Here is a 23,229-nt window from a genome sequence, read left to right as displayed (position 1 = left end):
AACTTGAATATTCTGTATTCTATCTATCCTAATACTCTATATCTAGACTATATGATATCTTCAGCAATAGGGTATTAATTTCTAGTTTTTGTGGGAAACCAAAAATAATGGCAATAGTCTGTGTTGCTTTGAGAGTTTCTGGGGGGGTGACTGGCCAACAGCTCATAGGGAGGTGTCTCATACCTGGCAATAGTGTTTTAATTTAAAGTCTACTACTATTAGAGCAGTGTTGATTACCCATGCAAAGTACTTCCATTTAGACTCCTTCTTTTAAACCTTATTTTAGCTACTTTAAAGTGTAGGAGGATTGTATAAGGCCTTATCATATATTCTTAGTTTTATTTGACACCCCTAACAGCCCTTTCTTCATACACCATCTTCCTTTAACTCTTTATTCCTCTGTCAACTTTCATATTATTAAATTAAATTCTTTGTTCCATTTTTACCAATAGGTTTTGTTAAAAGAAAAGTATCAGTATGAGAAACCACACTGTGATCATGGAGTTTGTGCTCTTGGGCTTAACAGATGATCCAGAACTTCAACTTGTACTTTTCATCTTTTTATTAATAACTTACATACTAAGTCTCACTGGGAACGTAACCATCATCATCCTCACCTTGCTAGACTCTCACTTAAAGACTCCTATGTATTTCTTCCTCCAGAATTTCTCCTTCTTAGAAATTATATTCACCAGCGTTTCCATCCCCAGATTTTTGGGGTCAATAATTACTAAAGTCAAGACAATTTCCTATAACAACTGTTTGGCTCAGTTATTTTCTTCATCTCCATGGGGGTGTCTGAGTTCTTTCTTCTAACTGCTGTCTTAATGATCACTATGTTGCCATCTGCAAACCACTGCATTACACCATCATGAACCAGAAAGTTTGCACCCTTCTTGTCCTTGCCTCATGGCTAGCAGGATTTCTGACCATCTTCCCACCACTCATGCTGGTCCTCAAGTTAGATTTCTGTGCTTCTAATGTCATCAATCACTTCTCCAGTGACTACTTCCCCATCTTACAGCTCTCCTGCTCAGATACAAGGAGTCTAGAGATGATTGGCTTTTACTTCGCTTTTGTCCCTCTGCTATTCACATTGGCATTAGTGATCCTGTCGTACATCTGCATCATCAGCACCATTCTGAGGCTCCCATCTGCCAGTCAGAGGAAAAAGGCTTTCTCCACCTGTTCCTCTCACATGATTGTCATCTCCATGCCTTATGGAAGCTGCATTTTTATCTATGTGAAACCTTCTGCACAAGAAAGGGCATCATTAACAAAAGCAGTAGCTATTCTCAACACATCAATTGCTCCCATGTTGAATCCATTTATTTATACCTTGAGGAACCAACAAGTAAAACGAGCTTTCAAAGACATATTTTACAAAGTAGAATTTTACAGAAACAAATGAAAGAATGTGTTAATGTGAAGATAGATCATTGTAAAGATTTAATAAAGATAACATGAAATTTGTATTATCATCTGTCACAGGTAATTTGGACATATGGAAGGTAGTACAGGGCTCTCCATTTCCATTTAATTCATTATTCAAAGCACAACTTAAAACAACTGAAGTAAGATAAACTGAAATTATGTTTTGAAATGTGACATGACCAAATGGGGCTAAAATGTTTATTGTTTGACATATATTATATATTGATAAAATAAAAAATATCTCCATATCTCTCTTTTAGTAAATTATAGGCTATGTATTTATGTTTTGAAGAAAACATTCTTTATTCATAATCTGATGATATTTAATAACTGCTAGTTATGTGAATTACTGAAAGTTATAAAATCACTCTAAATCTCAATGCTTTAATTTAAAAATAAGAATAAAAATTTCTCAAGTGTTTATAAGGTTAAATGAAATCAAGTATGAACACTTTTATTTGAAGGAATAAATAATGCTTTTAATAAATCACAACTGCTATGAACATACTGTCAAAGACTGAGATTTCATTACAATTTGAAGAGAAATAATACAGCTGTTCTCAGAGCCTTGGTGCTGCATAATTTTTAGAGCACAATTATTTACGCATTTTCAATTCTCAAAAAAATCTGAAAATTTTTATTTTATTTTGAACATAAAAACTGCACCTTAGAGAATTTAACTAAACTAAAATCACAAATCATAACAGCCCATTTGAGTTTTTCTCACTATCTCTAAAAACAAAGTCAGCCAGCTGGTGGTGGTGCACACCTTTAATCCCAGCACTCAGGAGGCAGAGCCAGGAGGCTCTCTATGAGTTTGAGGCCAGCCTGGTCTACAGAGCGAGAATCAGGACAGGCACCAAAGCTATATAGAGAAATCTTGTCTCAAAAAAAGCAAAAAGATGGAATTTAAAAAGCCATATAAATTCTGAGATATGAAGTTGAACTTATAGTGTCATAAATGAGAAATTATGTTCTATCTAATGAACAAAACGTGAGATTTTTAAGCACATGTTTTCCATAAACCTTTATGGATATAAATGTTAGTATTTATTAAATTACTAGATGTAATTTAATAGTCTCTTTCACTTGGTTTGACTCTATAAACACTAATATTTATGCTGAGAATTAATCTCACCCATTATTGTTGAAGGTAATTAATATATTTTATTCATACTCTACAGTGAATTACATAAATCATTTTGAAAAATGGTAAAGAGAGAATATAATAAAATAAGTCTTCTGAAAACTCCATTGGTTCTCCTGATGAGTCTTTGATTTATTCTGGTGAACAGAAATCCTTTGTCATAACTTAGACCCTTCAATGTGTGAGCTGATCAAAATGTATTTTTATATAATGTGAAGCTAAGTGACGTATTGCTCATACTTTTAGTTAAATAATTATCCTTTTCCCTCATGCATTGACTAAATTCTGAAGAAGAGATAAACCATGTGTAATTTTTCTAATTACCTCCATCTATTAAGGTACAACAAAAGAGGGGAAGAGTTTAATAAGTACAGAAAAGTTGAAAATACTAGGATATCAAAGTTACCATGGTTGAAAAGATGACTCAATGTTTAAAAGGATATAATACTCCTGCAATTGAGAAGATTATTTCCTAGTGTACATATCAGGTGCTCACAACCACCTACTTCAGTTCCAAATTCCAACACACTCTTTTGGCCTCCACAGGCATATAAATGGTGCTTACAGACTCATGCAGATACACACTCACACATAAAAGATACTAGGAAGGAAGGAAGGAAGGAAGGAAGGAAGGAAGGAAGGAAGGAAGGAAGGAAGGGAGGGAGGAAGGAAGGAGGGAAGGAAGGAAAGAAGGAAGGAAGAGGAAGGAGGAAGGGAGAGAGGGAGTGAGGAAGGAAGGCAAGGAGGGAGGGAGGGAAGGAAGGACAGAGGAAGGAAGGGGGAGGGAGGGAGGGAGGGAGGAAGGAAAAGAAAAGAAAAAAGAAAAATCCAAAGTTACTATGTCACTAAGGAAAATGGTCATCTTGAACAGTGGTTCTCAACCTGTAGGCCAAAATCCCATTAGGTCACATAACTTATATTTACATTGTGATTCATAGTAATAACAAGACTACAGTTATGAAGTAGCAACAAAAGTTTTAGTGCTGGGGTCACCACAACATAAGGAACTGTATTAGAGGGTTGCATCATTAAGAATGTTGAGAACCACTGATCTAGTACATAAATAAAATACTATTAATAGAATTAAAACACAAACATGAATAGATACATGGAATGAGTCTTTTTTTGTCCCACAAGCCAGCTACTAAATAATGATATGGAGACTTATTAATTATGAAAGCGTGGCCTATAACTTAGGTTTGTTCCTAACTACATCCTATAATTTAAATTAACCCACTTATATACCTATTTTCTATCATGTGGTGTTACCTCTCTTCTATCTTGTACCTCCTATTTCCTCTGTGTGTCTGGCTCTTTTCTCTCCATCTGAAAATCCCGCCAAACCTCTTCCTGTCTAGCTATTGGCCACTCAGCTCTTTATTAAACCAATCAAAAGGTGCCTTGGCAAAGACACATCTTCACAGTATACAAAAGGGTTATTGCACAACATTTCCCCCTTTTGTCTAAATAAAAAAAGAAAGCTTTTGCCACTAACATAGTAAAATGATATACAATAAGAAAAAATATCAGGTAAAAATTATATTTACAATGTTCAGCCCATTACTATTTGGCAAATTTAGAGAAAATACTCTAATATCTATCTTATCTTGGGGAGTCCAAAGTTTTGTATCTAATTTATTTTCTATCATAACTAATAAAGACTGTAACTATAACTATCTAATCTTCAACTCCATCAGAGACCCAGGAAGGATATAATATTGCCTGAGTAAACAGGAAGTGCAGAGCAAACAACTTCCAAAACTAAATAAATGACAGAAACATCTGGCTGCCTGGACAGTCACCCCAAGGTTCCTCTGCAATGTTGGGGTATCCATCTTTGGCTAATAGGCCTAAAATATCTGACAGACTTTTCTGTAATGCAGGAATTTTGAAGGACGTTCCTATCTTGCCTTGGCAAAGTTTGGCAGTTGTCTTCCTTTGCATCCTGCTTGTCCAATTTAGACAGCATACTGTCAGCAGTCAAGGCAAGAGCAGTTTCTTTGCCATGTGGCTAATCTTGCCTCAAATGAAAGCAAACTTCATGTGGAGGTTCTTTGATGCCTGTTATCCTCTTTTGAAGTAAATTGGTGCTGCCAAGAGCAGACATATCTCACTGTCATGAAAAGACTCATGTTATTAAAACATTTTAAATGCCATGTTCTGTAGGTCTTTGAAGTGTTTGAAGACCAGTCATCTATTTAAAATATATATCTATTTGACATTGAAAACATGCCTAACATGACTATAAGTTTGGTTGTTATGGATGACTAAATATTAGCCTTTCTTTATTATCCTAAATTGCTTTCAAGGACTAAAACTTTACATTTTTAAGAGTAGAAACATACATACATTATAACAAAAAATAACCTTAAATTTGTATCAATATACAAAAATCCATACCAATGTAAAGTACTTGAGACTAGTGGTTGTTCAAAAGTAGACTCAAAAATCTACTCTTTTATCCCATCATTTCTATACTATATCCCCTTTTCCACCTTCAGAGAGAGATCCCTGAATCTAATCTTTGTTTAGGTTTCTCCATGACCAGGAACAATTTATAACCAACCCCCTTAAATGATGACAAGCATCCATGACCACTGAATGACCTAAATCCACCCACCCCACATCTCGTCAATGTGAGCAACATGTTCTCTAGACTGCTTCCTGGTGTCTGGGGGTGACGGCATCTTTAGGGGACCTGAGAAAATTGCAATAATGGTCATGTCTGGGGAAAACTAGCCATAACATTTGCTGTTCAGTCTCTGTGCAATGGGAAAGTGCCAGGCTTCTCTGCAGTCCTGACTAGAATAGTCTGTGAGGCTGGACCATCTCAGCCAGCAGCCTTGAGGTCATTCTGTGTATAGAGCTCTGAGGAAACCACAAAGAGGCACTCTGAGGCTGGTTCACCTGGGCCACACATTTTCATTGGTGTCTGGTCCCCTTGCTCTGAAAATACACAGATTTTCCAAGGTAACATACATGTCTGCATTAACATAAGTATAGACTGGTATTGTACACAAGTCAGTCAAATATGATTTTTCTGGTTTATGCTTGAACAGGTAGTTTTTCTAAGTCTATTTCTTATGTCTATAGCCAGGATTTCCAGAGGGTCTTCCCTGAACAAACCTGATCTCTGTCAACCTTGAAGGAACCCACAGCCTTTCATTTTCTGTGGAAACAAAAGCATAGCCTCTTCCCCAAAGCAATACAATTTCAGACATCCATTTTAAAGTTAATAAATTCCTAAAGTATCTAGGCTGGTTGAATTCAGCAGTCCCTCTTACAATCTCATGTCTCTCAGCAGCTGTTGTTCACTCATCAGCAATCAACAATTCCAAGTCAACAAGACACCACACAGGATCCAGACTCCCTGTGTAGTTTCCATCTTTACATGGCTTATTATATTATTTTATTTTTGCTTTAAAGATTTGATTTTATTAATTTTACACTTTTTATGACTCTCTATATCCTTTTTTTTTCTTTTTTTAAGCCTACACACATTTTAAAAACACACTTTAATGTGTTTAGAGGTTTCTTCTGTCTGAATCTCTGAATCTCTCTTTACTGAGCACCTGCAGCATTCTCTAACTGCATGAAACAAATCTTAAACTGCCATGTCAACTGCCACACAGCTCAGCTTAACACATGGCACTAACACATGGTGCTGGTGGCTGGTTCCACCCCACAGGCAGTAACTAGTAGCCACACCCCTGTATGCCAAGCACTGGCCCACCTGAGAGACTGCAGGACTAGAAAGCCATATCTAGTTCCTTGTCCAGAACTTTTCTTAGTTTTCTCAGGCCCTGTGTTTGGATATCTGAGCCTCACATTGGGTTTCATATGTAATGAGTCTTTTTTTTTGTCCTGCCAGCCAGTTCCCAAATAATGACACCAAGACGTCATATTAATTATGAAAGCTTGACCTATAGCTTAGGTTTGTTCCTAACTAGCTCTTGTAACTTAAATTAACCCATTTATATTAATCTGTATTCTATCATGTGGCATTACCTCTCTTCTATCTTGTACCTCCTGTCTCCTCTGTGTGTCTGACCCTTTTCTCTCTGTCTGGAAATCCCACCTAACCTCTTACTGTCTAGCTATTGGCCACTCAGCTCTTTATTAAACCAATAAAAAGGCACCTTGGCAAAGACACATCTTCACAGTGTACAGTTTACAAAAAGATTATTCCTAACAGGTACATGCATGTAAACACAAACACCATCAATAATTAAAGCCACTTTCTAGTATATCTTACAAAGGAATGTCCTTTGACTTTTCAAATCTATCTAATATATCCTTCAGTGTAGAAGTTTCCTCCATATCAGCATCATGTATTTTTTATTAAAAATAGATTATACTCAGCCAGGTGGTGGTGGTGCACACCTTTAATACCAGCACTTGGAAGGCAGAGGAAGGTGGATCTCTGTGAGTTCAAGGCCAGCCAGGTCTACAGAGCAAGATCCAGGACAAGAACCAAAGCTACATAGAGAAACCCTGTCTCAAAAAAAAATAGATTATTCTCTCATAAAATACATCCCAACCACAGTTTCCCCCTTCCACTCCTCCTAGCTCCCCTACCTCCTGTCTCCCCCAGATCCACTTCCTCTGTTTCTTTCATTGTTTATTTGGATAGTTGTTGTTGATATACATTGATGATAGATATTTATGAAGAGCAGGATAAAAGAATATTTTCTGAAGATGAATTGTAATCATCATAATTAGCAAATATTAATTATTATGGCTAATTTTCAATTGGAATCACTTATCTATCTCAGATTCTTAAGAAAAAAATTTGGAATTTGGATGAAATGGGTGGAGAGAATTGAGAGATTAGTAACCTAATTAAGAACATTTGTTGCTCTTGCAGAGGATTTAGGTTCAGTTCTCAGCACCCGCACTGTAACTCACAAATACCTGTAACTCAATTTTTAAAGGATCAGATGCCCTCTCCTTACCATTACATGTGTACCATGCACACACATTGTACAGAGGTATACATACAAGCAAAACACTCATACAGTTAAGTAAATAATTTTTTTTAAAAACTTAAAGCCATATTCTGCCAGGATAAGATACAAGTGTACATTCTGAAAAAAGAAGCTGAATAGATTAGTTAGATGCTTGGAGATGATCTTCATTCTCATGCCAAATATATCCTTAGAATAGTTTAAGGCTCTATGAATTTAAGAATGTTTATAATTATCAGCAATTTATATGTTGGTAAATGAATATAATTTATTGAATTTCCATAAACAGCTTATATAGAAACATAGTATAACATACCTAAAGCCAAATATTGGATCATTTACTTGAACCAAGTCATACTAGACTCCCTTTAAGTCCGTTTTTTGGTCTTAGAAGACTGACTAGAGAATGTTTGTTGAGAGGATGCTCTCATGAACTCTTTGAAGACCTACTATGCTATTTTCTCACATCTCTTCCTACATTCCTTCACAGCTTTATCAGTATAAAAACACAGTGAGCAATTGTATAATTATTCATGAATCTAAAAATTAAAGTAAGTTTAAGAGTAAAATTATATATGTGTGTGTATACATGTATATGAGTCATAAAGATGAGAAAATTTAATGCATTGATACATTTTTACTACCAAATACTAATAATGCAGTGTCTATTTTTTAAATATGAGCCTACAAGGAATCAACCTTACAAAAAGAACTGTAGGCAATGGATGAGATCTACATGAACAACCTGGATGACAGTGGGAGTAATGAAGGGCAAGATTTGAGGGAAAGAAAGCTTAGGGGAGCAGGAGATCCCAGCTGGATCAAGAACAGAAAGGGAGAACAAGGAATAACAGACCATGATAAATGAAGACCACATGAGAACAGGAAGAAGCAAAGTGCTAGAGAGGTCTCCAGAAATCCATAGTGATACATCCACAATAGACTACTGGCAATGGTCGAGAGAAAGCCTGATCTGACCTAGTTTGGTGATTAGATGGCCAAACACCCTAACTGTTGTGCTGGAACTCTCATCCAATAACTGATGGAAGTGGATGCAGAGATCCTCAGCCAGGCCCCAGGTGGAGCTCCAGGAGTCCAATTGTCAAGAAAGAGGAGGGACTGTATGACTGTGAATTGTTGAGACCAAGATTGGAAAAGCACAGGGACAAATAGCCAAAGTAATGGAAGCACATGAATTATGAACCAAAAGCTGTGGAGCCCCCAACTGGATCAGGCCCTCTGGAAAAGTGAGACAATTGAATAGCTTGAACTGTTTGGGAGGCACCCAGGTAGTGGGACCCAGACCTGTCCTTAGTGCATGAGCTGGCTGTTTGGAACCTTGGGCTTACACAGGGACACTTTTCTCAGCCTGGATGGAGGGGACTGGACCTGCCTGTACTGAATCCACCAGGTTGAATTGAATCCCCAGGGGAGTCTTGGCCCTGGAGGAGATAGGAATGGAGGGGAGGAGCTGGGGGGAACCCATGGCTGATGTGTAAAATTAAAACACAAATATAATAAATAAAAAAAGGAGAAAAAAAAGAACTGTAGGCAACTGAAGAGACTCGGGAAAGGAGAAGTGATCTTCCCTGGAGTTGTCCAGTGTCAACTAGTCAGCCTTGAAAACATACATACAAATGACATTATATGGACTGAGCAGGTTATATTTAGAATATTACAATAATAATTTTAAAGAGGTCATGAATTGGAAGAAGAGTAGAATACAGGAGAATCTGAAGAGATGAAAGATAAGGGAGAAAGATTATAGCTTTATTACAATCTGAAAAAGAAAAAGAAAAAACGTAAGTCCCAATGTGAGTATGTTATTCTAGGAATTTCAATCTAGAAATGGAAGTAAACTGCATTGATTTAGTGAGAAGGCACATTTTGACCTCAGCTTTTATGAGAAATGAGAAATGCATCTTTTTAATTAAAACCAGACTCTGAAGATTCAGTAAATATAAAGAATGAATTACACAAAAGTGTCAAAAAACTAATTACAAGTGAAAGTTTGTTTAAATTTATATATCAATGAAATGGGGATTTCCTTATATATCGTTCACTGAAAATTGTTCAATATAGAGAATTTGGAACAGATATTTAAGCATATCTTATAAGGGAAATCACTGATAAAATTCATCTTATGAAGCAAAGATGAAACCTAGTTATTTCATAGTATTTAGAGTCTGAGTCTTGTCATCTGCCAGCTCTCAGCATGATCATTCCTTTCCTTTCTGTACAAATTACACACTGAAATCACCCAGAGAGACAGTTCCTATTCCTAAGAATGAGCTAGCTCTATTAAAATTAGGAAAAACAAACCTTTTTTTCCTCAAGGAAAATTATGTGCCCCCTATCCCAAAGATATGTCTTGAGTGGGCAGCCTTCAAGTTTGGTGATTAAAGTTGTCTCCCTCACCACTGTCAATAGTTTAACTGTGTAGGGCATGCTATAAAACCATGTCTGAGGCCTTCATGTGGGCAGTTTCCTCCACATCAGTTGGAGATTTATATTACTGATGCAGTTGTTATATTTTAGAATAAAGCCAGCAATCAAAGGAGCTTATGAAGTCAGCAGCCTTGTTTAAAACAGGAACTAGTAAATCCTTACTCCTAAAGAAAGGGGAAGGAATAATAGTGCAAGAGAAAGGATTTTTCAGGAGAAGGAAATCTCTAATGCACTGTTTTAAGAGATAGAATTACTAGAGAGAGGCAGAAAGAGCCAGAGTAGGCTCTGTAGAAAACCTGAGTCAATGATGACCAGGGTATCTTTGTTTTTTAAAGAAAAGCTTGAACACTCCATCAGTTCCCAGGTGTGTAGAGTTTCATCAGGGTAGTCAGTTAAGATTTCCTTGTTAGAGGTCATTGTTTTATCTGGGAGCTATGAAACCAACTGTTGACTCCCAGAAGTTTGACAGCTGTGAAGGTGCTCAAGACCACCCACTCACGTCTCCCCACTGAGTACACAAACATTCTGCATATCCTTCTTTCCAGATTTTAAGAAGAACTTGATTCCCAGGTTCCACAACCTTAGTAACTCCATCCTCTACCTCATAGAGGTACCCTGGTTACCATCTTTCCAGGTCTTCTTGACTTGTCTTATATTTACTATATATAAGAGTTATCTGATTGGCCCCAGAGTTTATAATGAGATCTAATGTGAATAAAGGTCTTCTACATAGCAACTTATAGGAGCTGAGCTTGGTGTTAGATTTTGGAGGTTTCATAATTTTCCTGAGGGTGATGGGTAACAGTTTTGGTAACTTATCAGAGTTATCTTGACAAAGTTTTGCTACAATCTGTTTAATAGTTTGTGTTGCATGGTATTTTGAGTTCTGAAAAAAAAAAAAAAAGCTTGCCTGGTTATCTGGTTATCAGAGGGTGGAGCTAGCCAACCTTTAATCCCAGCACTTGGGAATTGGAGACAGGAATGTAAGGCAGGTAGAGACAGGATCTTGGCCCCCTTTCTGTCTGAGGATTCATAGCCTTAAGAAGTATCCAGTGGCTGCTGCTCTGCTTCTCTGACCTTTCAAGTTATTATCCCGATATTTGACTCTTTTTATTGATAGGACCAATTAGGATCATGCTTCATCTGGCATCCAACTTTTGGGGTATGAATTCATGGAAAAGCCACTTGCCCAGGGCTTTGTACATGCCAGAGCTGTACTTGGGGATTCCTGCCAGAGTCACTGCCTCGCTGGCTAAGTTTTCCTGTAGTAGAATATTTTAAGGTGTGTTGTTTTGTTTATATTACATATGTTTAACTCTGTGAAGGTGTGTTACTGTGCCTAAATAAACCTGATAGTTTAATAAAGAACAGGCCAATAGCAAGACAGGAGAAAGGATAGGTGGGGCTGGCAGGCAGAGAGAATGTATAGAAGGAGAAAACTGGAAGGAGAGATCAGAGATCTAAGCTTGAGGAGCCAGAAAAGGAGAAGGACTCCAGGGGCCAGCCACTCAGCTACACAACAAGCCATGGGGTAAGAATAAGATTTATAGCATTTAGAGAATGGGAAAAGCCCAGAGGCAAAAGGTAGTTGGAATAAGTTAAGAGAGGCTGGCAAGAAACTAAGCCAAGCTAAGTCCACGCATTAATAAGTAAGAATAAGCCTCCATGTGTGAATTTATTTGGGAGCTGGGTTCTGCACCCCCCCAAAAAAAAGAGTAAAAATCAAACAACAACATTTTCCTTTCTTTTTGTTCCCCAAGCCCTTTGAGCAAGTTTGGGATTTTTCTGTGGCAGCCTCTCTATAGCAAACTCCATAGGTGCTTGGGCTTCAAATGCCTCCAGAGTTAGGCCCTCAACACTGGCCAGCTCTGCCTTCAGGTAACTTCCACCTCACATGCTTCTTCACCACGATCCACTGTGTGCATTTTTCAGACAGACAGCTCCCTCTTCCGGTGGGTTATGGGCTTTCCCTGGACCCCTTCAATTGCAATGGAGGACCTGGTGGAAAGATGAGGCTAGGACCATTGAACAACAAAGTAGGACTAGAGGTATTGAAATATCCCAAGACCAACTTCTTAGAGAGGGTGATTATGCTGATATACAAAGACAGTCTCTATATGATGACCACACCCTGGCTCTATGCCATGCAGCAGCTTTGAATGCTTGGGACAGAACTGAAGAAGTCAGAAAGAGAACTAAGTCATTTGCTAAAGTTACACAAGGCCCAAAAGTAACTTTCACTGATTTTCTTTTCTACAAAGATTGACTTCAGCTGTAAATAGAAGGACACCAAATTCAGAAGCTAGACAAATAATAATTGAATCTTGAAATAATTGGTGTTTGAAAATGCTAATTCAAACTGCAAAATAGTAATAAGGCCTTTAAAGGCAATATCAGCACCCACAGAGGAATGGATCTGAGATATAGTCAATATTGAATTTCATAGCTATGATGAAGCTCAGATAAGAAAAGTGATTTCCAGAGGCTTGAAGAAAAAAAAATAAAAATGTCAAGTTTTTGAAAAAAGTTTTTTAAAAAGTGGCAAACAAGGTCACACAAAAAGGGATTATAAACAGGGCATTTTTAGAAACAAAATGTTTTGTTTTACTTTTTCTAGGAATAATCCAAACAGAAGGGCCCTCCTCCTGGAGTATGCAGAAGCTGAAACAAAGGCCAATATTGGACCAATGAATGCAGATCAACAAGGAACAGCCAAGGTAACCCTTGCTGTCAGGAAACATTTTTGGGGGCCTCTTGTGGACCTCCATGTCAAATTTGACTCAGTTATTCCCAATCACCATGGGGGAAGCTCCTTCCCAGAGCAACTAAAAGATTGTTAGATTTGTACAAAAGTCACCTCTTTATTAGTTCATCAACCAGCCTGACTATTCAATCTAAACTAACTTATAAGACTAACTAATGCTTCTCATTTGATCATATATAACTTGCCCAAAGGGAAACTTCCCAAAGTTGGATTTGTGACAGGGTTTTGTTTTTGTCCTTCCAGAAGAATGAAGGCATCTAGCTAAGGAATCTGAAGATCACTGGACAAATGAGACATCTGAAGAAAAAGGACAAATTGTCCAGAGAAAATGACCCAAGAAAAAGAATTGGCCTAATGGTATATCACATTTCCAACAGGATAAAATTTCATAAATATTCCTAAATGCTGGTTTCTGCTGTTCTGTGCAGACACATAATGCAAATGGTCTTTTTGTAGTCCCAGTTCAATTAAAAGGTAAAGCTGGATTTGAAGTTGGGGCGTGGCTCTCTTCTTCTCTAAACCCAAGAACATTGTTAAAAGAATATTCAGAGTCACACTTTCATATCAGAAGAGCCACATTGTATGGGACAGAAAAAAAAAAACTGAGGGACTATTATTGTCACAAATCATTTATCCCTCAATTTTATTTTGACTCTTTAAAACTTTTTTAGGTATAGCACTATTTAAAATTTAAACTTTCTGTTTTTATATTAATAATGTTTAAGTTTTCTATAGTGAATAATAAACTTTCCTAACAGTGATCTCTGAACTCTCCAAAAAGATCATGGGGCCCCAAATGATGATTCCACCTGGACTATGGTAATGCTACTGAGCTGACAAACACCACTTAAAGATCAGCTTTGGACTACAAACTGCTCAGGACAAGTTCAAGATGGTTGTTTGAGATGATTTTAGCCAGGACTTGAGACCAGCCCTGCACTTTCCCATTCCACAGAGACCGGACAACAAATGACACAGCCATCTCTCCCAGGACTTGACAATTATTCCAATTTTTTTTCAGGATCCTCTAAAGATGCTGTTGCCCCCAGACAGAAGCAAATAATTTTAAGAACATGTTACCCACATTCCCAAGAAGTAGGGGGGGTTGTTTTGGTAATTCAATGGGTTATGGATATTTGTCATTGGTTACTATTACCAAATTGTTATTGGTAATAGTAGGAAAAAAGCTTAACAAAGGAGATTAGATTCAGGTATCTCATTCTAAAAAGAAAAAGAGGGGATATAGACATAGGATAAAATGATAGATTATTGAATCTATTTTTAGACAAAAAAAGCAACTACTAGTTTTAAATATTTTATATTGGCTTGGATTTTTGTATATTGATACATTTGAGGTTATTTTTGTTAGAACATATTTTTCTACTCTTGTTCAAGGCATTGTATCTATACAGCTCATCTAACAATGTAATGTAAATTTCTAGTCCTTGAAAATTATTACAAACTATTTAGGATAATAAAGAAATTTAGGTTAGTAGTTAGTTACCTATTACAATCAAACTTGTAGTCATGTTAGGTATGCTTTCAAGGTCAGAGATATATTTTAGATAGGCAATTGGTCTTCAAACACTTCAGAGACCCACAGAATGTGGCTTTTAAGTTATTTTAATAACATAAGGTTCTTTTTTATGACAATGAGACATATCTGCTTCTGGCAGCACCAATCTACTTCAGAGAAGACAATGGGCATTGAAGAAACTCCATGTGAAATTTACTTTCTTTGTGGCAAAAGTTAGCCACTGGGCAAGAAAGTACCCTTACCTCAACTGCTGACAGTATGCTGTCCAAATTGGACAAGCAGGACACAAAAGAAGTGACTGCCAAGACAAGGCAGGACAGTCTTTCAAAATCCCGCTTCACAGAAAATTCTGTCAGATTGGGCCAAAGATGGATGACCCAGTGTTGCAGAGGAACTTTGGGTGACTTCCAGGGAGCCAACTGTTTCTGTCATTTCTTAATTTTGGAAGTTATTTGCTCTGAACTTCCTGTTTACTCAGGTAATATTATGTCCTTCTCAGGTCTCCAATGGAGCTGACGACTAGATAGTTATAATTTTCATTGTTACCATATTCAGAAAAGAAACTCAAAAAAGAGGTGTAAAGCATATAAGGTTGAGAGACATAAAAGGATAGTTTTGGTTTAGTAATACAAGTTAGGATAGAAGATGAATTAGGTACAACACTTTGGACTCACCAAGATAGGATAGATCATGGAGTATTTTCTTTGTATTTGTCAAATGATAGTGGACTAGACATTGTTAATGTAATTATTGACTGTATATGTTTGTATATAGTTATTGTACTTATTGTATATAGTTTTTCTATGTTAGTTAAACCTTTGATTTTTATTTAGACAAAAGGGGGAAAATGTTACATGATATTTTGTTTGTGTTGTTCTGACAAATAAAGCTTGCTTGGAGATCAGAGGGCAGAGCTAGCCACTAGTTAACCACAGAGGCCAAGCAGGGATGGTTCATACCTTTAATCCCAGCACTTGGGAGGCTCATGTCATTAACCCCAGTACTTGAGAAGTGGAGACAGGAATATAAGGCAGATGGAGACAGGATCTTGGCCCCCTTTTCATCTGAGGATTCATAGAGGTAAAAAGTCTCTAATGGATGCTGCTCTGCCTCTTTGATCTTTCAGGGTATTACCCCAATATTTCACTCCTGAATTTTATTGATAAGACTAATTAGGATCACACTTCAAATTTGGTTTGTCTTTTTGACTTTGCCTAATGGTTGCCAAGCACAAAAGATAATATTTTATCCATACTCTCCTAGATACATACTGGATTGCCTGTGAAATAAAGGAAGGTCTATTATCACTCATGAATGAATGAGAGATGTCAAACACTGAGATTACTTGACTCAGACCTTTGCCACTTCAGTGTTCTTTTCAGTTCTAGTGTGGAAAGCTTCTATAAAGCCAGTGAAGTTAGATACAAACATCAACAAATATGTGAAGTTGACACCAGGAAGCATATGAGAAAAGCCTATTTGTCATTCCCCACCTGAATGACTTCCTTTTTCCTGGATTGGCTCAATAAACATAGGAGGATGAAGATGGTCAGAGCTATTATGTAAGTATAGAGTGAAGGCCTGATATAAACGTTTTACCATAAAGTCAGTCTCTGTCCTATGAATAGTAAGCTACCATTCCCAGTTTGGCATCTCTGCCCAAGTGGAATGAGTCATGTATTCCTTTAATTGTTTTTCAGTGGAGGACTTGAGGTGATATTATCTTATTTTCCATGATCCTCTTTGTTTGCCATCTTCTTATTCCTCTTGGGAAACATAGTTTGATTTTATATCATCTGTCTTTGGAGGGAAAAAGCTCTAAATCTTAAGGAATCTCTAAGGCTGTCTTTTTGGAGTCCCTGTCTGTTAGCCTATTTCCTTGGGAACATCAAGGATGTTCTTTTGGGGGTCCTTGCAATAGATGACTGCCACTTAAGTGGGTATTTGGATAGCTTCTAACAGATATAGAATTTCTTATTTGTGTTTTATAGATGAGTTTTTGGTTGTCAATAGTCTTTACTCTTTTTGGATGACAAAATGTGTATGGATTACCATGAATACTGTGTCCAATATGGTTTGGTCCTGATAATCTGACTGACGTGATGGAATAGATAAAGGACAGATAATACATATACCAGAAAAGTTGGGATATGGTGGACCATGCTCACTCAAACAGAATAGCATAAACTATGCAACAACCCAAAAATCTCAGTGCATTTATTATATACAGAAGGATAAGGCAATTCTTATAAAGGAAAACATTTAATTGGGTAGCTTACAGTTTAGAGGTTTAGTCCACTATCATCATGGTAGGACATGGCTGCATGTGGGCAAACATGGTTCTGAAAAAGGAGATGTGAGCAGAGAAGGAGCTACATCTTGACCCATAGGCAACAGGAAGTGAACTGAAACATTGGTCATGGCTTGAGTATATATGAGACCTCAAAGTCCACCCCTTATGACACAATTCCCACAACAAGGCCATACCTCTAATAGTGCCACTTCCTATGAGTTTATTGGGGCAATTATATTCAAAACACCATATTCCACTCCGTGGTCCCCAGAAGCTTATAACAATATCACAATGCAAAATACATTTAGTCCAATTTCAAAAGTCCCCATAGTCTATCACAGTATCAACAATGTTTAAAATTCCAAAGTTCAAAGTATCTTTTGAGATTCATACAATCTCTTAACTGTAATCCCCTATAAAATCAAAATTAAAAAAAAAACATATCTCATACTTCCAACACAGGATATACATTACTTTTTCAAAACCCTAGGAGAGAGAGCATAGTGAGGAAATACTGGATCAAAGCAAGACCTGAAACTAGCTGGACACACTCCAAACTCTGCATCTTTGTGTCTGATGTCAAAGCACTCTTCAGATCTCCAACTCTTTTCAGCCATTTTGACTACAACATATTTTTTTTTCTCTTGGACTAGTTCCACTGCCTGTTAGCGGCTCTCCCTAGCAGGTATCCCATGGCTCCAGCATCTCTAGAATCTTGGGGTCTCCAAGGAAATCCAGGCTTCAACTTCACAGCTTCACATAATGGCCTCTCTGAGCCTCCATTCAGGAACATCCCTGACACATGCCTGGCCTCAGCAGCTTTCCTTAGTCACAAAGGGAGATTCTATAACCCCTTCATGCTATCTTTTACTCTAAAGCCAGAACCATATGGCTGAAGCTGCCAAGTTTTGCTGCTCACTGGGCCTGAAACATGGCCTTCTCATTCACTTACATCTTCACCAGCTTTCTGTTTTCAATAGTTACCTTCACTGCCAAGATTGACTGTTTTGGAACTTTCTCTGTAGACCAGGCTAGCCTCAAACTCAGAGATCTACCAGCCTCTGCATCTGGAATGTTGAGATTCAAGGTGTGCACTGACATATACCTAGCTCTAAGCTTTTCTTTAATCCCTTTTCACAAGGTGGAAGTTTAGCTGGATGGGATCTTGTCCTGAGGTCACCACTCCCTTTATTCTATTTCTTAATCTGTTTATTTCCTTGAACACAGGATTTAGCTCCATTCCACTTCCCTGTGCTCCTTTTCCCCTCAAATTGTATAATTTGTATCTTTCCTTGCTCATCTTGCTCCTTTGCATTATACATCTTCATTAGTATTAACACATAATAAACACACAATAGAGTCAATACTAGGCTGTTTTGAGATTTCCTTAACCAATGCAATTAATCCAAACTCTTCACTTTAACCTCAGGCAAACTTTTTGGACAAGGGCAAAAAGCAGCCCATTATTCACCAAAATATCACTAAAATGATCTCTAGGTAACATACTAAATATACTAAAATTCTTCTCTTCTGACAGCTCTCAAATCAGGCCCCCACAGTTCATCAAATCACACTCAGCATCATTGTCTTCCATGATCCTACTAGTACATCCCAGCAATCGGCATGTAAAGCATTCAACTGCTTTTCTAATCCACAGTCCCAAGGTTCAATATTCCTTCAAATGAAAGCATGGTCAGGCCTCTCACAGCAATACCACAGTATCTGGTACCAACTTCTGTCTTACTTAGGGCTTCTATTACTGTGAAGAGTCACCATGACCATGGCAACTCTTATAAAGGAAAATATTTAATTTGGTAGGTTATAATTTAAAGGTTTAATCCATTATCATCATGGTAGAATATGACTGCATGTAGGCAAACATGGTTCTGGAAAAGGAGCGGAGAGTGGAGAAGGAGATGCATCTGGAACCACAGACAACAGGAAATAAACTGAAACACTGGACATGGTTGAGCATACATGAGACCTCAAAACCCACTCCCACAGTGACATACTTCCTCCAACAAAGTCATACCTACTCCAACAAAGCCACACTTCCTAATAAATGCCAGTCCCTATGAGCTTATGGGGGCCAATTACATTCAAACCACCACAAGCACCATATGTTAGATTTCTAAGGCAGCTTAAAAAGAAAAGAGGAAGAAAGGGAGAGGAGTTTGACCTTTCAGCAAATAGGACTGTATTTATTAGCACACACAGTGAGAGACAGACTCTCTTACCCACTCCAAGTTGAAAAGTCTGGCAGGAATAAGATGAATGTGACCATTTATAGGGAAGGAGTGAAGGGCAGAAATTGTTGCAGCACCTAGCCCATGATTTCTCCTGCAGGCTTTCCATTATGAGACTAAGGTGATATGCACTGTTCCAAGAGACGTTCCTTTTTTGATCTTGTAAGAACACGATTTTAAGGGCCAGGAACTCTGTCTTGTTTTTCTACTTACACATAATTTGAAGTTCATATTTTCTGTTTTTTAATTAAACTGAATAATGTATTTTCTCTAGTTGTATGTGTTCTTCATTTTGTGTTTATATAGCAATATAAAAGATTAATATTTAGGGTCCAATCTGAGATCGAGGGTGATTTTCCAAACAGCATTTTTTCTTCCATAAAGTGTACTCATCCTATGCCATATCTTAGACTCAGTATACTCTATACCATATCTAATCTAATCATCAAAGCTACAAGATAAAACAGAATGGTTCTTTTATGGTCATAAATAGATAAATTGATGCTGAGAGAACTTGAGTATTTTGAACAAGTACATTGGACAATAGCAAATATGATAAGTTGATTTTTAAAATAAACAAATGAATAAAAATGTCCTCATCTCTGCTTTACTTGTGCTCTGATTTTACTAATATAATGCACAATCAATTTTATTGATTTTTTTAAAGTAACAATACCTTACTTTTCATCTCTATATAAATATAGTATTATTAAGGAAAGCAATAAGATTATGTTATATTTCAATGCATATATTATAAGATAAATAAGTAAAAATAGGAAACTTTCCAACAGCATTGCTATTGAATAATAGATGAGCAGGGAGGACAAGGCACAAGCCTTACCATGATAGTAAACACTGGTCCAGGCAGGCATGCTGAAGATAATAGAGCCAAGAGTGTACCTATTTGTAAAGGATTCACAGTCCAGAAAACTTAACACATTAGCAGATATTCACACTGAGAATCAATAGGGGACAGAAAGACTGCAGGAGTCTGAGGACATGCACAAGCCCTGTGCAAAATCAAGCCAGACCAAATATCAGCAGAGAGAGGCGAGGTGGGCAAGTAGTCTCACCCATAACAGAGGACCTCATGGTGATTAAAAACTTCCAAGAGAGGAAGTTTTCTCTAATAGGATTACCCTTAGTAAGTTGACCATGTTCCTGTAGAAGACCGCACATCCAAGAATATATGGGTTGCACAAATTAGGTTTCAAGGGACAAAAAAAATGGGGAGACACACCAAATTGGGTGGACAGGGAGGGGAGGGTGGCCCTTAGAAGAGTTGAAGGACAGGATGACTATGACCAAAACATATTATATGAAAATTATCAAAAAAATAATAAAAATTAATATTCTGTATTCAGTTGCTACAGTTGTTTCAAAAATAATAATACCGGGGTGGGGGGACTCCTTCACATGCAATGCTGTTATTTCTGTGTTTTACTTTCTACTTGGTGTCACTGGACACTGTCCCTAAAGGCCTCTTATCCAATTTTAGTACTAATGTCTATTGTTTATATTCCTTTGTGCTTTGCATGCATTCCACCTCCAGTAATTATGATTCTCTGAATTAGTCCCCAGAGCTGGCTATAGATACAATAGATAACATTTAGTAACAGATGCTATCATTTTAATAATTTTCAAACACATAATAATTTTCTACTTTAGGTTTTTTGATCCTTCCTCTTTGTAGTCCAGTGTGAGAAATTCTCTCTTGATAAAATGGGAGAATTAAAGGAGAAACTTTTGCAATGTAGAAGAAGTTAGTTTAGCAAAGGGATGAAAGTATTTTTAAAATTCTGATTTCCCTGGACTACAGCAATTGTATTCACTGATGTCTTCAGTATTACAGCCATTACCAGTATCTGTGAAGTTCTGTGAGAACCAGAGGTAAGGTAAACTTCAAGACAGTATAGGAACTCTTAGTGTCCAACTCTGATTTGTTACTTAACTGCTCAACCCTTAATAAAATGTTTCTTACTATATCAGCTTATTCATTTTCTACTGATTTAAAACAAGGAAATACTCCTGTGTGTCTTACTTTAATCGAAGTCTGTGTAGCACTATGTTTCAGGTATGTGTTTTTACTAGTCAGAAACTGTATTGATATGTGCTGACTATGGGAATTAATGTGTGTTGTACAAATTTTCTGAATTTCCATACTGCATTAAGTTGAATGAGATTCAGCCTAGAAGTCTTTATTCACTGCTTAAATAGGACTTCTAATAACTACTTTGATAATCCTTCCCAAACTCTAAACTTGATTCCAACTCAAAGGAGAATAAAATATTAGTACTGCTATTCTTATAGCTTAAATGCCATATGACCTAAAAAAATAATCACTTGTATAATATTTAGTTTTAGAAGTATTATCAACAGTTCATGTCCACTTTAAGCAGAGAAAACAAAATTTAAGCAAATTAACTAATCCTATGTTATGAATACAAAAATACTCCCTTTGTATTTTCAATTAAAGTCTCATTGTCTACAAAGCACTTTCTATGATGCTAAATTGACCTCATAATTTCCTAAATAGGAATTTAATCTTGTTTTATATGCTAATTCTTTACCGATTTATTTCTTTTACCCTCTTGCTTGATTATACCTGGATAGTTAATGACCTGAAACTATTAGATTCTGAGTGGACATTTGCCACAAACACTTAGAAATATGAGTGTCCCCTATTTATTAATTTACAAAATGGGATTTGATAGTGTCTCTTTCCTAATTTCCTTCTGTAGACAGTGGTGCTAATGCTGACAAGTGAATGTGCCCACCATTCTTGAAGTTTATTAATATCATTTGTTCACATTTCTCTAGAAAACACCATCTAAATTCATAAATAATATAATTATATTATTATAGATAATATAAATATAAAGGAGTTCTCAGTGGCCCTCTTCATACTGCCCACCCACTGTACTTTGCAGTGTTCTAAATAAGCCTGTTTTTTTAAGGCAAAATAAATTACAATATCATAAGGCCACTAAAAATTTAATGGCCTCTTCTGAGAAGACATTGATTCACTAAGATTAATAAGTCATAATATGAATCCTCTATTGTGAGTTAGTCCCATAAACACTGAATGAGACTGAATTTTTTATAATCAGAGACCAAAACAAATATTATCCACATCTTAATTTAGATAATTATTCTTTTGTGTAATGTGTTAACCTGAACTCTAAATAAATATTTAAATTCATGAACTTGAAAGAAAGTTTGTGACATGATCACAAAAGTACAGTTTTTTTGGATATGTGTTCTACAGTATAATTGAAAAATAGGAAACTGAAAAAACACAGAAAAAGTTGCAAAGTACAGAAATATTGCTAGAGGAAATATTATCCAGTAGATAATATAACATTATTTAACATAAAGCATATGCATAAGAAATAAAATGGAACTCTTCAAAGTCTCTTCATCGGTTTCCCAGAGAAACCAATGACTGAGCATAATGCGCCCTTCAATAAAGACTTTGTTTCCCTTGAGAGTCATCCCTGGGTTACCTGGAGGATTCCTGTAAGTACTTACTTAGTATGAGGGATTTAAAGAAGTTAAGATACTTGGCTTTTCTCATAAAAGCCCTAACAGTGCTTTACAGCCATCACGCATAACAAATATTAATGATCACGGTTATTTTTTTATTCCCATGACAGTAAATTGTCTCAAATGCTTTGGATTACATATATAGTAATTTTTATAAAATGCATGGAAGGAAATGAGAGATTAATTACCTAAGCCAAGCCCTCTCAAGAGAAAATGAAGGATCTGAATTCATAAAGAAAAACTCAAATGAAGAGTTAAATGCATTAAGATATTCTTCATATCCTGTGAAAGTACATCCTTGTAGTAGTTGAAGGCTTCAGGAATCATGTACATGTTTATTAATATTGAAGTTAAGTTATTTGAAAGGACTGTAACTACCTATGATCCTCATTAGACTTATTATATGTTAATATATGTATAATCCATTGATTTTTTTCATAAATACTTTTACATAAAAGCATATTTTGCTACTTCTGATTCTGGACAGTGGATCTCCTACTGCTAGAGTCTATAATACTGTTTTTTTCTGGGTTTTAAAGACTGTCTTTAGAAATGATACTTTTATTATACCTCTCATAACCCCTCCATTGACCACTCATACCTTTCCAAACAGATCATCTTAAATTTCTTCACAGCTTTACTCAATAACAAGTGAATAATGAACTGTGGCATTATTATTTTAAAATATTTAAATTACAAGAAACTTAAGAAAATAGATACATTATTAATCCTGAAACAAGGTTAAGATACTTCAATATACCTCCTATCTGGAATTATTCTCTACCCAATAATAAAATTAATTGTGACTTAAAGGTGTTATAGAAAACTAATACTATTAATCAATAAC

The 23,229-nt window shown here is 36.5% G+C and overlaps 1 pseudogene; it reads left to right on the top strand.

Moving 5' to 3' along the window:
• Positions 1-477: 477 nt before the first annotated feature.
• On the top strand, positions 478-1,411 carry LOC118571151 (annotated as a pseudogene).
• The last annotated feature ends 21,818 nt before the right edge of the window (positions 1,412-23,229 follow it).

The sequence above is a fragment of the Onychomys torridus genome, chromosome 20 (genome assembly GCF_903995425.1).
Source record: "Onychomys torridus chromosome 20, mOncTor1.1, whole genome shotgun sequence".
Lineage (NCBI taxonomy): Eukaryota > Metazoa > Chordata > Mammalia > Rodentia > Cricetidae > Onychomys > Onychomys torridus.
Note: the sequence above shows the minus strand (reverse complement) of the source record. Positions and strands in the feature narration are given on the sequence as shown.